The sequence below is a fragment of the Triticum aestivum genome, chromosome 6B, assembly GCF_018294505.1.
Source record: "Triticum aestivum cultivar Chinese Spring chromosome 6B, IWGSC CS RefSeq v2.1, whole genome shotgun sequence".
NCBI classification, from domain to species: Eukaryota; Viridiplantae; Streptophyta; class Magnoliopsida; order Poales; family Poaceae; genus Triticum; species Triticum aestivum.
This window is the reverse complement of record NC_057810.1, coordinates 264,439,696-264,452,842: the sequence shown is the minus strand read 5'-3', so window position 1 is coordinate 264,452,842 and position 13,147 is coordinate 264,439,696.

Sequence of the window (13,147 nt, the reverse complement as noted above, 5' to 3'; positions counted from 1 at the left end):
CTGTGTCAAGTAGAGTGCGGCACCGTGACGTCCCTCGAGGGCCTAATCCGGCGCGCGATGGTATGAATGCTCACGATGTGGTAAACAATGGCAGAGCACGACGGGTGGCAGAGTTAGCAGCGCAGTTGGCAGCACATTTCGCGAATCATCAACCCGCTCCGGTTCAACCGACAGCATCAGTTGAACGAGGATTGGCTGTCAGCTCTTAGGGGGTACCGTGTCTCACCCCAGCTCTGCGTAATGTGCGGTTAACCAAGGATTTTAAGGGCCCGCGTAAAGTGCATAATTACACTGCCGATTTACCCCCCGAGTCATGGGTTGAGAGTGATGAGATGGCGATGGAGATGCTGGATGTGGATGAAGCGGCGTGTGCAAAGTACTTCACCATGATGTTGGATGGAATAGCCTGCACTTGGTTAAAGAGTCTGTCGGTTAATTCGATCGGTTCATGGGACGAGTTGAAGGCCCGGTTTATAGGAAACTTCAAAGACACGTGCAAGCAACCCATGTCAATCATGGATCTGGCCACCTGTGTCCAAGGAGAAAGCGAATCGACGACTCATTGGGTGCACTGGGTTTCGGAAATTCTGCATTCATCGGACAGTATGAACGCTGATTCGGCAATCATAACATTGGAGGGCAATTGCCGGTTTAAACCGTTGAAGTTGAAGTTGGGACGGCTCAAGCGTCACTGCAATGACATGGGAACGCTTATGTCAGCTTTGGTTAAGTATACCGATTCTGATAATTCTAAGGATTCCGAGTCTGATGACAAGGAGCCAGAGAAGGGGAAGAAGAACGTCGGCACAAAAGGGTAGCAGCATAACCAGGCGAGCCATGGGAATAACGGTAAGCGCAAGGCGGATAATAATTCTGGCTTTGCGGCTAACACCAATGTGCAGGGCAATAATTAGCGCCGCAAGGGTAAACCGCCCGCACGGGGCGGAGGATCAGGCATGAATCTGGAGGGTCTGTTGAACTAGCCTTGCCCAAAGCACGGGACGCAAGATAAACCGGCTACGCACCTATGGAAGGATTGCTTCATTATGAGAGAATTCAAAAATTCAGATCTCTTTCGGTATGATCATGGACCGTCCGGTGGTTCAGGACCCGGGTTTCACGGGCCGGGTTATGGTGGAGGTAATTCCGGTTCAGGTTTTTAGGCTAACCAAAGTGGACAGGGTAATCAAGGCAATCAGGGCAATGAAGGTGGTTATAATCAATAGGGGAATCAACAATAGCAGCAGTCAGGTTATCAGAGTAACCCGAAGCACTTAAACGGTGGACAGTATCATGTTTTCACTACTAGCCTGTGCAAACGCGATCAGAAACTCCATAAGAGGGCAGTAAACTCCGTTGAACCGGAAGTGCCCCCTTATCTGCGTTGGTCTAAGAAGCCTATTGTGTGGAGTCGAGAAGATCATCCGCCCCGGGTTGATAATCCGGGTCATCTGGCGTTAGTGGTCGCACCACAGTTTGGAGGTTATAAGTTCACCAAAGTGCTCATGGATGGAGGGAGCAGTATCAACATCTTGTATTATGAAACCTTCCGGCGTATGGGGTTAACGCATAAGAATCTTAAACCGTCGAACACCATTTTTCATGGTGTGGTACCTGGTAAATCGGCCTACCCCGTCGGTAAGATAGCTCTGAAGGTGGTTTTTGGAGATGATTATGATTCAAGGTCCGAGACATTGACCATTGAAGTGGTCAAAATCAGAAGTCCGTATCATGCCCTGTTTGGACGGCCGGTTTATGCTAAGTTCATGGCAAGGCCATGTTATGTTTATCTGCAGCTCAAGATGCCGGTTCATAAGGGGACCATCACAGTTCATGGCAGCCGCAAGATTGCTTTGGAATGCGAGGAAGGTGATGCGGCTTATGTTGAGTCAGTTTGTGCAATAGAGGAGTTAAAATTCTATAAAGACAATGTTGATCCGGCGGATATGACTTCTCTGAAGAAACCCACTACAGAACATGATCCGGCTTTGAAGTTTAAATCGGCTGATGAGACCAAGTTGGTTGATTTTGTTCCTGGCGATTCATCCAAGCAGTTTAGCATCAGTGTTACCTTGGATCCGAAACAGGAAAGCGGGCTTATCGAGTTCATCCGTGAGAACCGGGACATCTTTGCATGGAAACCTTATGACATGCCAGGTGTACCGAGGGAACTCACTGAGCACACTCTTAATATTGATCCCAAGTTTAAATCAGCCAAATAGTTTCTTCGCCGCTTTAATGAAGAGAGACACAAGGCCATTGGTGAATAGGTAGCCCGGCTATTGGTAGCAGGGTTTATTGTGGAGGTCTTTCACCCTGAGTGGTTGGCTAACCCGGTGCTAGTACTTAAGAAGAACGACACTTGGCGTATGTGTGTGGACTACACGGATTTGAACAATGCTTGCCCAGCCGATCCCTTTGCCCTCCCTCGTATTGATCAAATCATTGATGCTACGGCGGGTTGTGAGTGTTTGAGTTTCCTGGATGCTTATTCGGGTTACCATCAGATCAAAATGGCAGTTAAGCACCAGGAGAAGACAACTTTTATAACTCCTTTTGGAGCGTTCTGCTATGTATCTATGCCTTTTGGGCTCAAGAGTGCTCACGCGACTTATCAGCGGTGTGTGCAGAATTGCCTTCATAATCAGACTGGGCGCAATGTTCACGCTTATGTGGATGATATCATGGTGAAATCCAGGAAAGCAGAGACACTCATAGCTGACTTGCAGGAAACTTTTGATAATCTGAGGGTTTATAAGATGATGCTTAATCACGCTAAGTGTGTTTTTGGTGTGCCAGGTGGCAAGCTCTTGGGTTTTCTGGTGTCTAACAGGGGCATTTAAGCTAATCCAGAGAAGATCAAGGCTATTTCGTCCCTGGCTAAACCAGCATGTATCAATGATGTTCAGCGGCTGGCAGGTCGTATTGTAGCGCTAAGCTGGTTTATCAGCCGGTTGGGGTAGAAGGCGATCCCGCTTTATCATATGATGAAGAAGACAGACAACTTTGTCTGGAGTGATGCTGCTAATGCAGCATTTGAGGATTTGAAGAGGCAGTTAGCCGAACCGCCTGTTCTTGCTGCCCCCATTGATAAGGAACCTTTGCTGTTATATGTGGCTGCTAATGTCCGAGCTGTCAGTGTGGCTATCATGGTGGAGCGCAAGGAGGCTGGTAAGGAATATCCGGTTCAATGGCCGGTTTATTATATCAGTGAGGTACTTATCGAGTCCAAACAGAGAAATCCCCATTGGCAGAAGCTGGTGTATGGAGTGTTTATGGCAAGCCGGAAGCTTAAGCAATACTTTCAAAGCCATCCCATCATTGTGGTCAGTTCCGCTCCATTGGGTGACAACATTCAAAACAAGGAGGCGACTGGCCAGGTTGCTAAGTGGGCTATTGAGCTTAGACCTCTCGGGTTAAAATATATGCCTCGCACTGCTATCAAATCCCAAGCACTCATGGATTTCATCAATGACTGGACAGAGTTGCAGGCACTGGAGGATAAACCGGATAACACATACTGGACTATTCACTTCGATGGATCCAGACAATTGGAGGGCTCGGGGGCTGGAGTGGTTCTTACTTCCCCTCGAGGTGACAAATTTTGTTATGTTCTCTGCTTAATGTTTCCCTGTACTAACAATGCAACTGAGTATGAGGCTTTGCTCCACGGTCTTCGGGTGGCTAAGGAGATGAACCTAATCCGGGTACATTGCTTCGGCGACTCCAATTTAGTGGCTCAGCAGGTATCTGGTACATGGGATTCCAAGGATCCACTTATGGCGGCTTATCGACGTGAGGTGGATATCATTGCTGGTCATTTTAGGGGTTACCAGGTCGAGCACATTGATCGGCGCAAGAATGAAGCGGCGGACGCTCTAAGCCGGCTCGGATCCCATCGTAAACCGGTGCCGCCAAATGTTTTTCTTGATGTGATGCATAATCCGCTAGTCAAGATACCGACGGAGGAGGATTTGGCTATTCCTGACCCAGAAGTTCAATTGGTGGCGGTTCTTCATGCTATCCCTGATTGGACATTGCCGTACCTGGCGTACATGAACCGGGGCGAGTTACCAGAGGACGAAGTTTTGGCCAAGCAGATAATCCGGCGGTCTAAATCCATGACTATTGTCAATGGCGAGTAACATCATTGCAGTATCTCAGGGGCGTTTCAGCATTGCGTTTCTCCTAAAGAAGGTTGTGAGATCTTGCGTGAAATCCACTAAGGAGATTGTGGTCATCATGCTGGTTCAAAATCCTTGGTGGCTAAGGCTTTCCGGCACGGTTTTTACTGGTTAACAGCTCATGCTGATGCGAAGGATCTGGTCCGAAAGTGTGACGGTTGTCAGAAGTTTGCACGTGGAGCTCATGTTCCGGCTCAGGAGTTGAGGATGATTCCAATCACCTAGCCATTTGCGACTTGGGGGCTGGATATGGTTGGGCATTTTAAGAGGTCCAAGGATAAGAAGGCCCACCTTCTGGTGGCGGTTGATAAATTTACCAAGTGGGTGGAGGCAGAGCCAGTGAGCAAGTGTGATGCGGCCACGGCGGTTCAATTCATGAAAAAGGTGATCTTCCGCTTTGGTTTTCCACACAACATTATAATAGATAATGGCACGAATCTCTCCAAGGGAGCTACGGAAGAGTTTTGTCAACGTGAGCACATCTGGCTTGATGTGTCATGAGTGACCCACCCCCAATCTAATGGTCAAGCGGAGAGAGCTAATCAGGAAATCTTAAAGGGTATCAAGCCCCGGCTTATGGTCCCATTGAAGCGGACGCCGGGTTATTGGGTGGAGGAGTTGCCTTCTGTTTTATGGAGCACTAACACCACCCCCAATAGATCTACGAGTTACACACTCTTCTTCATGGTTTATGGAGCGGAAGCAGTTCTCCCAAGTGATATTCGCCATGACTCGCCCCGTGTGGCAGCTTACGTTGAAGCGGACAATGAAAGAGCATGCCAGGATGCATTGGACCTGTTAGATGAACAACAGGATATTTCAGCAGCTCGCTCGGTGATTTATCAGAAAGACCTGCGACGTTATCACAGCCACCGGGTTAAAACAAGGACTTTTCAAGAAGGCGACTTGGTGCTCCGGCTCATCCAAGATCAGACTGACATGCACAAGTTGTCTCCACCTTGGGAAGGGCCCTTTGTGGTCAGCAAGAATCTGAACAACGGGTCATACTACCTCATCGATGTTCGAGAGCACAAAGACTCACACAAATCAGAGGAGGAGACTCGCCGGCCATGGAATATAGCTCATCTTCGGCCTTACTACACCTGAGCCACATGCTCCTACTATGTATATACTTTTTTGACAATGTACGTATTATGTTCAATAAATAAATCGGCATCCTTGCTAAAGTGGGGTCTTTGCCATTTCGTCTTATATGTCTTCTTGGTTACATGGGGGCTTATGCTTATAAAGCGGAGTTCTAGTTACCCATTAAACCGGCTTATAAAGCCATATAAAAGCTTGGGAGCTTCACACCCAAGGGACCAAAGAGAGTCTGTTGCCACGCACAACTCAAACATAGGTACCCATTGAGCACATCTCACAATGTTACTTGGGGGCTCTTTGTGCATAGCAACAAAGAGTTTGAAGGGACCCTTGTAATAGGCTATCAAGCCAGGCTTGGAAGCCAGGTGTATTCACCTAAAACCCCAGGTTAACCTGCCTTCATCAAGTAAGCCACTCCGTCCAGGTAATCCTGGTATGACCCATCGGGTTTGACAAGTCAATCTTATACAGACCCTGAACTTGTCAAAGTTAAAACGATGATTGGTTAATGTGAGGTCCATCTTAAAAGGCTTTGTAAAATGGTTTAACTCAGCGGCCTCGCAGCCCATGAAAAGCCTCGAATTTGGGCCTGGCAGCCCTTGAAAAGCCTTGACTACAAGTTTTCATTTGCTTTGATTTTTTCCAAGTTTTTTCTCCTTTGATTAGATTTTGAGATAAACCGGTGTCTATTGACCCGGCTTGACTATAAGTCATCAATATAACCCGGTGTTCATTAATCCGGCGCGGCTTTCAACTATCAGTTGTTAGTACACAACTAATTTTAAACCGGTGTTTATCACAACCCGGTCTGGCATTGACTATAAGTCGCCAGGATGATCATCCGGTGTTTACCATAACCCGGCGTGGCTTCTTATAAACCAGCACGGCATGGTGAGAGTTATCAATACTCAAGATTTGGGTTATCACCCTTACTACAAATAGTTGGTAAACCAACGATGTGATTCAACATCACAGGTATGATATATTTCATATTTCATTTTACAGCCTTGGTTATAAACTCTGGCTTTATATTGGGTATCATAACCCTTCTAGCGGTAAACCGCCAGGACAATTTTAAGTTTGTTATATGCAGAAAACAGGATTGCATAACACTGTTAAAGATCATAAGCAGACATGGCATATCATGACAGATTGATAGTCTCAGGAAAGTGGCTATGCACGATGGCATTGCAGACTAAGTATTTCAAGCTATGCACGATGGCATAGTAGACCAGATGTTTCAAGCTAGCCTATTACAAGGCGTTTCGAACACCCAAAAGGATAATTGTTTTTCGTACAGAGGACAGTGCGCAAGACGATAAACCAGCTTCCGAGTTATGGTTCTGCTTCAGCTTGATGTGAAGATTGCCGATCGTCCTGCGCCGGTTCAACCTCCGCCTCCCCACCCACTGACTGGAAGTCAATGGTTTCCCAGTCAATTCCAGACAAAGCTCGGAAGACAGCTTCATCACTTATAAGATTTGACGGTTCAACGTCAGGGGCATAAGTATGCTTACGGATTGGCGGGATTAAGTTCTGGGCTTCATAAACCGACACATCGATCCGTCTGTTGTCTGCATCATAGATGGACCGGTGGAAAGACAAATCAGTCTCTTCGGCCAGTCTACTCGCAAGAGGACGCATCTCCTTTGTCAAGGCTTTAAGGGCCTCCTCGTCAAATTCTGACCCATCTTCTTTTTAACTCGGATAACCATTTCCAATATCCTCTGGATCAAGGTCAGCTATCCAAGCCTTAGCCCAAGTCTGTGCAGATAAAGCGCCAGCCCTTGCAGCTGATCTCTTCACCTCTTCTAGATGGGCCGGTGTCATGGAGAGCTTGGCTAATGTATCCTTGATTAAAGTTGGCGGCGGTTTATTGTATGAAGCAGTGCAGATCACTCATTGAGCGTCGGTATATAACTGCTTAATTAAAGTATAGGCAGCTTTCAGCTTCTTGCACATATCTGAGCCAAGATGGGCAATGCGGCTACCTGTAATGGTTACAATATTATTGCTAAACCGGCGGTTCCAAGGACGATTAAGTACAGACCAGTACAAGGATACTTACCAAAGATGGCAGAAGTCATAGCGTTGATTTGCCGCTTCAGGCCAGACAACTCCTCTGCCACTGGTTTAAGGGCCGATTCAGCATCTTCCGCCCGCTTCAGCAAATTAGCCTTTTCAGCCTCCCAATCTGCTCGCTCGCCCTTGAAGCCATCCTTCAATTGCTCCATGGTGGTTAAAGCGCCCTTTAACTCATCTTTGGCCTTTGAAGTTTCCGCCTGTTGGGACTTGATGTTTTCTCAGAGGTCGACGATTTGGGTATCTTTGTTGCTCAAGTCAGCCTGCAAAAGACAGATAATAAAGTTGTTAATACTTTTTCAAAGTCCCAAGCACATAACAAGTTATACACTTGGCACTTGGGGGCTAATGCGGATTGCTTTCATCAACTGATATTTTAAGTCCCAAGCATACAACAAGTTATATACTTGGCACTTGGGGGCTAATGCATATTGGTTCAATTCAAGGTCATCCAGGTTTTAACAATAAACCGGATCATGTTGATAACTAGGATGAATTTTGGAAACTACATTACAGAAGATATACCGGTTCATTCTAAAGGTATAAACCGGTCTACAAGGGCTACGAAAGAAAAATCCAAATATTCTCCTACTGTAAGTCCTGGTTCACATTCATATTAATGAACCGGCCCTTGGGGGCTACTAGAGTTGAACATTGAATCAGGACATAAGGAAAAAAAGAAGTTATTCAAAGGAACAAGTGTTTACCTCATATTGCTCTTTCATCAGGTTTATTAAACCGGCTTCATAGTCACGACTGATGTACAGACGGTTTAGATACCCAGAATGGATGTCCTGAGTAGAGAGATGGGCATACCTTGACAAATCCAATTTCCACTTGCCCTTGTCCATAGCGGCAGATTCTTCTTTTGCACTGTGCTTTGATAAAGCGACAGGGTTGCCAGGAGTGGTATGGCCAAAGCCAGTAATCACAACATCATCTGTTGTGACTTCAGCTGTCTTATTTGGGCTCGACAGTTCATCAGAGGCCTTTGCTGGGTCTGGTGGATCGGCAGCTGGGCTTGGCAGATTAGCGTGTGGGCTTGGTGGATTTGTCTCTGGTGGATCAGCAAAAGTATCCTGGCCATGAGGTGTCGGGTCATCTAGATTAATGTCAGCATTTTGATCAATAGCCTCTGAGGCCCTCTCCGGTTCAGTAACCGGATTATCATCAGTTGGTGTGGTTAGCTTAGCTTTTTTGCTAAGTCTGGCTTTGGCACTGCAAATAACAAAAACAGAGGTTAGTATAATAAACCGGTGCAAGAGAGCAAAACTAAGTTTACTATGCTTACCTAGGGACGGTCTTGAGAGGAGGCATCTGTGTAGTCGATGAATTGCGGGAAGAGTAATTGGAAGTACCCTGATAATTCGAGTCAGATGAATTAAGAGGATATCGGAAGTAACCTGCCTTGGGATAAAGTTTATTAGAGTACAAGAGACCTCTTGACGACGCTTGCAAACCGGGGAATAAGGTAAACCGGAAGAGGTAACCACTTGACCATTGTGCCAGGTTATGCGGCAAGCTTCTTGCTGCTATGTCTTCAAAGAAAAGTGTGGATCCAAATGAGCAAGAGGGTGTGAACATTTTACTTTCCGGACTGCTCGACGAAGTTTTTGTACTGGCACATGATTTGAATAGGAGGATAGAACAATTACCTCTGCTTTACCAGCGTGGCTAGCTTCCGCATCATCCTGATAATAATCATTGTCAATGAGGTGTATGAAAAAAGAACCAAGAGAATCTAATTCTACCTCTGAGTCCGGGTTATCAAGCTCTTCATCATTGCCTACATCAGAGGGTTCGGCGGTTTTCTTCTTCGCTGGCTTCTTTATAGCCTTAGTCTTGCTGCGGGGTGCTCTTGCCGGTTTATCCTGGGGTTTGGCCGGTTTATCTTGAGGTTTCTTCTTCCAGAAAGGGTCGTCACTCTGCACAGATGGACAACAAATTATAAAGGAATATTTAAGGAAATGACGGACTCAAGAAAAAAGGAGGCAATTCTTACAACTGGATCGTAGGATTTTACCTTCACCGCAAGGGGCCGAACCAATATAAACTCCCCGTGTCCTTTGTCCGGTTTAACCCCTTTTAGCTAATCTCGTTGCGATGGCTCCATGACTAAGTCCTCTCACTAGGACATCTGACGTGTTAATTCCACGACAGTACTAAAGAATAGAAAGGCATGACATATTGACATGTATTCCCTCCATCCAGAAAAAAAATGGATGGGTCTAGGCGTATTTCAGTTCTAGATACATCCTTTTTTATCCATTTCGGCAACATGTAATCCGAACGGAGGGAGTATGGTGTAAGAGCTAGGGATACGACATGACAACACAACAAAAAACACTAGTAGAATGTAAAACTGTATGCTAGCGGAATACGTACAGAAAAAACTAAGGCAACATACATGTGTATGATTGGGAAACTAAGATGGCATTGCAACAGAGCACTAGAACATCACTTCAATGTAAAAAAACATGGTATGGTAGACAGATGAAGTACATACTGATGAATGACAATGCATAAGATATTCAGAAGCATGATGTCCAAATTAAGAAGATGGCATTGCGATAGAGTAGAATGATAGTACTTGAATTTGAAAACATGTTATCATGAATGGAATAGGTACTGAAAAAAAGGAAGGCATGACATATTTACATGCATGATCAGCATGCTAAGCACATGGCATTGCAACAGAGTAGATACACTCCAAGACATTATATGCATGTTGTACCCATATCACAGGCCAAGTTAGAGCAATGACCTTGTGGGGTGAAGAGGATTCATCATCTTTCTGCAAGTCTTCTGAAGAACTGCCTTTACATATTCATCATATTGGGTACCATTGACATCAAGTTTATTGGCCTTTACATTGCTCCGTGAGGTTCTTGTGGATATATCAGTGTGTGCAATTATATCTGACATGCATGGAAGACAACTAGTACTTATATTTATGTAATGAGTGCCTGTAGGAGACGACATAAATAGTAGGACTGGGGTTAACTAGCAGCAACAGGTCTCATAAACTAAAGGGAGAACACAGATGAAAGCTACAGAATATGTATCGTTTGTACTCGAGATTAACTAGATGGCACACAAAAGTATTAAAGAACAACATAGGTAACACTAGAAGTGGTATAATACTATAATCACCAGCCTGTGGGATAGCATTGGCTGATGGATGATAACTATGGAACATCGTTACCTAAAGAACAAGTATCTTAGCTGAACTATGGAACAGCGTTAACTCCTGAACAAGACCCGTAAGCGATCAGCATGAATATACAGTGAAATGTGATAATCTATTTTCCATGCTTAGATGAATAATAAAGCCATAAATATTGCACACAAGTAAGATGAGGGTACAACCTATCTGGCCGCCATCCATAGGAGTGAGCATCATGTGCTGACTTGTCGATGGCTCTGCAGTTGTTGTGGTTGTCCATGTCGGGCACGCGCATTCGATGTAGGGAACTATTGAATGGGGACTATATCTCCCTTCTAGTGTATGCTTCCCTTGTTGGAGCAGCTGCGGTGAGTCGGAAGATGGTGTGTCTGAAGATGCAGATAACGCATAATGTTAAGAACGACATATCTCTTTCATCTGAAGAAATACACTAAGAGATCAACAGCAAGGTACGAGAGTGGTCACACGTCTATTGACTGAAGAATAAATTGGGGTCACACGATTTTATTTTATTTTGGTACTGTCCGATCTACGCCGGATGGCTTGATGGCCGTCTTGTGCCTCCCGGCTGACACTGTTCGGAATCTTCCCCGAAGAGCCAGCGACCAACGGCAGAGCAGCCTGCCTCCACCGTCCGTGGCCCCGGCCAAAACCCCGCTCCCCGCCCCATCGCACTGCCATGGTTGCGCCGCCCCCGGGCTAATCCACAAAGACTCCCCGTCATCCATATCCAGCGGTGGCAGTACCTTCAATCCACGCAACTCTAAGATAGCCATCTAAGCGCTGCTTCCGCGGCGAACTTGCGGCCCCGCACCCTCACGTTAGACACCAGCCAACCGGCAGCCTAGGAGCTCCGCCACCTTGAGGGGTGCTGCTTCCCATTGGGAATCGATTGGCCCAGAATAAAAATTCAGACAACTGACGCCTAAATAAAGTGATTTGAGATGAGGGTGCAACCTATCTGGCGGCATGGTGAAGTAGGCAGGTCCAGCTGCCGAGTCGGTGAGGCCGGCGCAGTTGTGGTGGCGACCGACGGCAGGGAAACAATGATATCGCGACGGTCAACGGCTACGGGGAAGCAGCGCCGGGACTCTGGATGGATTCGAAGTTGGAGCCGCTCCGGCGCCGTGAACAACGGCGGGGTGAATCGGCTCCGGTACGGTTCACGCGGCCGTCGTCGAGGCAGCTCCAGCAGCATGGAGTAAGAGGCACACAACCTAGTGCGTGACGGCAAATGGACAGCGTCTCCGGCATTAGGGAGGAGGGCGGTTGTGAAATTGGTGCGATGGGGGCGCCATGGAGGAGGGGCTGAGCTTTTGCGGCTCGGGAGAAGGGAGCTTCCCAGGGAGAAGGTGATTTGGTTTCCACGAGGTATGAATAGGGGGGACGCATTTGTCTGAAATGTGATGGGGAGTTACAGTTCTACCCCTGCCTTTAGGCTTCTCGGCTTGGGTCTATGTACTGAGGGTCGGAGATAGTAGAGTAACTTTGCTTCTCCACAAATAGTGGGCGGGAGCGATTTCGGGCGAGGAAGGCGTGTTTTGAAATATAGTGGGCGCGAGCGATTTCGGGCGAGGAGAGCGTGTTTTGAAATAGTGGGCGCGAGCTATTTCAGGCGAGGAGAGCATGTTTTGCCGACCATGGTTTATGAATTATTCGGCACATGTCATTCCGGCCGAAAAGAAGGTGTGCTTGGATGAAGTTACGAACCTACCCTCGATGTACAACGGGCCAATTGATGCGTGTCCCACATAGGATGGTAATTTCACGTCTCCCATTTATTTGCTCGGGCGAATTCCACCGAGAAGAGGATGTTTAACGGTTCGTTCAGATTTTGGGAGAACGAGCATCCACGTCTACCTTACCAAGTCGATTCGAATCAAATTTTGAAATATTAGCTTGCCACTTCTTTTTTAGATGGAGAGATGATGCTCGGGAGTAACGTGTTTTTACATGCTCGTTGCTAGCGATTTACTATATGACAAATAGTTGACCTATTCAAAAACGCAAATCAAACCCAAAATGAAATATCTTGATTCAATGAAATAGCTCGTTCACTAGGTCAAAATAGTGAACTAAATCCAAAATTGAACACCTCAATCGAGTAGCATGTTGTACAGTATTATAGTACTCCATGAACATCTTGAAAGTCAAATTAATGAACTTGTTTGATATACGCATATATCCGTTCATGTGTGGATTGCAGACAACATGTTCTCCAATAAATATTTGAATGCAAGTTTATATCGAAACATGGTTTATATCAGTCTTTGATGCATAAAACGCGACCTCCCCCTCTCCCGGACTCCTATTCTCTCTCTCTCTCTCTCTCTCTCTCTCTCTCTCTCTCTCCCTCTCCCTCTCTCTCTCTCTCCCTCTCTCCCTCTCTCCCTCTCTCTCCTCTCTCTCTCTCTCTCTCTCTCTCTCTCTCCCTCTCCATCTCTCTCTCTCCCTCTCTCCCTCTCTCCCTCTCTCTCCTCTCTCTCTCTCTCTCTCTCTCTCTCTCTCTCTCTCTCTCTCTCTCTCTCTCTCTCTCCGACAATCTTCAATTCTGTCGCACGCATCCGACACAAAAACCTTGTTGGTCCCT